Source organism: Microtus ochrogaster, chromosome 4 (genome assembly GCF_000317375.1).
Source record: "Microtus ochrogaster isolate Prairie Vole_2 chromosome 4, MicOch1.0, whole genome shotgun sequence".
In the NCBI taxonomy this organism is placed as follows: domain Eukaryota; kingdom Metazoa; phylum Chordata; class Mammalia; order Rodentia; family Cricetidae; genus Microtus; species Microtus ochrogaster.
This window is the reverse complement of record NC_022011.1, coordinates 29464049-29468638: the sequence shown is the minus strand read 5'-3', so window position 1 is coordinate 29468638 and position 4590 is coordinate 29464049.

The following is a 4590-nucleotide window of genomic DNA, read 5'->3' as shown; positions in this document are numbered from 1 at the left end:
ACACACACACACACACACACACACACACACACACACACACAGAGAGAGAGAGAGAGAGAGAGAGAGAGAGAGAGAGAGAGAGAGAGAGAGAGACCTAAGCAGCAGAAGGCCATGAGAGACCCCTGAAGCTATGGACTGTGTGACCTCAGCTCAGGGACCTACCATGCCAGGACTTAGTTTCCCCTTCTGGAATAAAAGAGTGCCTTTGCCAAGTGGTATGCATTTTTGAAATTTCAATAATTTTAGTTGTGCTTTTTGACTTTTTAAACCATGAATTCTGAGCTGACAGTGAACTCTCTATGTAGCCCAGGCTAGTAATCCTCTTACCTGAGAATCCTAAACGTTGAGATAACACGTGGGAGCCACTCTACCCAACAAAGTGTTCTTCATGTGGAAAAAGCCCCTAGGGAGGGAAAAACAATTTTGATTTCTCTTTTTAAAATTATATGGTAAATTGTTTAAAAAAACTATTTCATTCATAATTCTCTAATCATGCTCATTTACAAGGCCACCAAGACAAAGTCAAACTTTTAAGATTAAGGACAAAGTAAAATTTGTATATTCAAACAGCTAAGCGTAATGGAAATGTCAGCGCCTTGGTTTGGTTTCAGCATTTTACCAGCGTTTTCTTCTACCTGTTAACCCAGAGTTAACAGTTTATGATAATGTGAAAATGTATGTACAAGATGATTTTATAATTTCATTTTGGTTTGTCTCAAAATATTGAATATATAAAAACATGTTTCTATTTTAAAATAAGTTTCTTGTAAGAGATGACTGAAAAAAAAGAAAGAAGGAAGAGAAAAAGAAAAACCCCCTAGGGGCCTGGAAGCAGAAACACCACACCCCAGGAGTGCTTCCATTGTGTGTGTGTGTGCACGCGTGCGTGCACGTGTGCGTGTGTCTGGGAGGGGGGCTACAGGCACCATGGCACAAGTGTAGAAGTGGAGGACAACTGGCAGAAGTAGGCTCTCTATATTTGGGTTCTGGGTAGTGAACTTGGGTTGTCAGGCTTGGCAGCAGGTGTCTCTACCTACTGAACTACCTTGCTAGCTCCACTGCTTTTAAGGCAGGGTCTCTTGATGTTTCTGTAGTGCTACATATTCAGGCCAGCTGGTCCTTGAGCCTCTGGGAGATTCTGATCTCCACCTCCCTCCCATCTCCCTGTAGGAGTGAATACAATGGTACTCTGTTACCCGTTGAGCCGTCTCATTGGCTTTAGGCTCCTGTATCTCAGGCTGGTGTTGATGTTTTGATCCTTCTGCCTCAGCAGCCTGAGCTGTAGGGTGACAGGTGTGTGCCACCACACCTGGAAGGACTCTCCACTTTAAATAGGAGTCCAGATGTTTTTTCCTGTTTCCATTGGGAAAACAGGACATCTGACCCTGTACTAGACATTTGGGAGAACAGTTCTGCTCTGGGTCAACCTTGCCTACGCAACTGCCAGGTCCAGAAGTTCTGGGGGCAGACACCTGCTTATGGCTCCAGGTGATCTCAGCGGTAGACGTTAGCATACAGAAGACAGGCTTGCTTCCTTGGGCTGGCAAAACACTGAGTCAATGAGTAGTGCCTACGATTCTTCCCTGGGAAGGGTGCCATCAGTAGGTGACTGACATGCCAGATTCCACTTCCAACATGAATAAGCTGCCCTGCCAGACTGGTGTCTGGACTGTTTCACATCTGGGAACTGTGATTTGGATGGCAGCATTAGGACCCAATACTGAGTTGGTGGTGTTAGGAAGCTAGGTCTGACATATCAGTAGGAGCTGGAGAGATGGCTCAGAAGTTAAGGCATTTATTTGGTGCTATTGAGGACCTGGGTTTGGTTCCCAACACCTACATGGTGGCTCACAACCATCTCTAAGTCCAGCTCCAGTAGTTCCAAAGGAAGCCATTTTGGAACAAACATACATACAGGCAGGCAATCCAAGCTACCCTAGATAGGATCGCATTTGGATGGTTTTAGGGTCCATATGCACCAGCAGCATCCCCACACCTGCCTCTCCAGGCTTAGGGGCTTGGGACCTGAATGACAGTCAATTTACAGCAATCTCTGTTCCCTGCAAGCCTTCCCCTGTGCTGCTCCCACAGACGTTCGGCAGCCCTTCTGGCTCATCCTGAGCCCTGGGGTTAGTTCCCAGCATGCCCTAGGAGCCCCCAATATTCAGTTCTCTAGTTCTTTGGAAGGAGACAGACAGGCGCAGTGAGGAAAAGATGTAAGGAAGTCTGCAAGCCCTTGAACCTAGGTAAACATAGAGTGGAAAGCTCAGGAGTCCACATCCACAGCCTGGCTGTGCCAAGGAAGGAGCCTTGAGCCCTGGGACCTGCCACAGACACCCAGAGCTTAGCAATATGAGGCCTGGAGTAGGGACAGCAACAGTGGCATGGACATTGGCTATCTCCTCCCAGAACGGTGTGCCCAGGACTGAGCTGAGGCTGGGAACCATGAGAAGGGAGGCTAGGGAGCAGAGACCTCTAAAGCCTGGGTGTGTGGGCTGGGGTCTTACTCATTTCTAAAGCCCCAATCTCAAAATGAGGTCTGGTCCTATAGCTGAAGCAAAGGGGGAAATAATCTCCTGGTTTCCTCTGGTTGCCCTGACCCCAGTCATAAGCTCCATCCTCCTCCCTTGGAGGCCTTGATCTAGAGTCAAGGTGTGGTGGCCAACGACCCCACAGAAGGCACAGGAGAGGATCTGGCCTGCCCAGGAAGACACGGCTTTTCTATTAGGATATTCTCATTGAATCTGGGACCTAGCCTTAATATGGCACAGTGTCTCTTGATTCTGGCAATTATTGTATCTGCAGAGACCCTATTTCTAAATAAGGCCACATTTACAGGCTCTAGGTGGACATTAACCCTTGGGGGGGGGTGTTATTCAACCCAGCATGGCCTTAATTAACACACCACACAGTAAGAAGGAAGATTGAACTAGAAGAACTCCCTCCATCCAGGGCCTTCTATGGTTCCAGGCCCTGCTTTCCAGCTAGAAAGAGCTTTGGGTAACACCCATGACCTCCAGTGGCCCCTTCCAGGCTGGGCTCTAGGCTGCCTTTACAGATGAGGAAATTGAGGCTCAGAAGAGTTAAGTAGGTGGCCCAGGTCTCATAGCCAGTCAGAGGTGGGGCAAGGCACCAGGTGCCATTGGTTTCTGGGGCATTCCTGCAGCAAGTAGGGGGTGTGCTGTCTTCCAGGTTAGGCTTCTTTGCTTCCTGGCTCTCAGACTTAGGGGTGGATGTCTTCTCAACAACTACAGAGAACTATGATTCATTCAGTAGTCTGCCCTAGGAAACCAGGTAGGGGACAGTGGACTCTGCAGGAACCCTACTTCTCCCTATGCCCCCCAGCACACGGGGTAGTCAGAGAAATATGCCCAAGGGGTTTGGTAGGGCCGGGAAACAGTTTACCGGCTCTTGGCGGGCAATGTCCACTCAAGGTGGGAGATGCAAGGCCAAGAATGTTCTGCCTAGAGTTTTCAGCACCTTGGACCAGATGAAAAGGATCTATTTACTGGCTTCACAGACTTGGCTGCAGACTCTGCAGCGGGGCTCAGCTTGACCCAGGTCCCGATACCCTGTGCCAGGAAGGGACCTAGGACATCAGAGAACGCCATCCAGGAACGGGAGTGGGGTGTCTCAGTTTCTCTGTCTGCACAAGGTGGGCCCTGAATCCCAATCACTGCAAGGGGTTGGGTGTCCGCCTCCCCCTCTCCCAACTGTATCCCGGTGCCAATCAAAAGCCTGGGTTGTGGCGGTCCTTGAGCTCTGCCCCTGCCAGCGGGTTTGCATTTCTCGGTTCCAGGGCCCGAGGTTTCCCGCTGGCAGGGCGGGCTGACTGGTTGGCTGACAGACCTTGCTGACAGATGTTGGGGAGAAGGCTTGCTCTTCCCATCACCTTCGCCCTAAGCGGGCTTACCGCCTCAAAAACGCAGGTGCTCGCCCACTGTGAGCTCACCACCTTCTCCGAAGCCCCCAGGGAGGGTATTAGTACTCGCGTCTTCCCCGGGAGGCGCCTAGGGGCTTAGGGAGAAATACCGACGCCCAAGGTCACACAGCTTGACTCGAGCAGACAGCGGGAAACCCGGTGCCAGTAGTTCTTCTAGGCCCACCGCCATCTCCTTGCTATCACGTTCGTGAATAAAGCACGAAGGCCCAACGCCCGTCTTTTCCCAAAAACAAGGCTCCGGGCTAATCTGAGGGAACAAAAGCGCCCAAAATTCCATCCCGGGTTTTCCATCACTCCGATTCCCGCCGACCAATCGGCTAGCACCGGTGGTCGGGGGGGCGAGTGAAGGTGGTCCCGGGGTGATCGACAGTCCCTCTCCAAGGCGGGGCCTCAGCTCCGACCAATCCTGAGAAGCTGCTGGGCCGAGTCCGGGCGCAGGACAGGCGGCCGGGCCAATCGGCGTGGGGGGGGCGGGTCCGGCCAGCCCGGGCTGTCGCGAGAGGCGGCCACCCCGCCCACTCCGCTGGCCGCGGCCGCCCGTGCTCGCGAGCGCGCTCTGCTCAGCTCCGACGGCCCGGGCCGCGATCCGTCCGCGGGTCCGGCTGGATCACTCCGCCACGCCAGGCCCGTCCGGGCGCCGCGCCCAG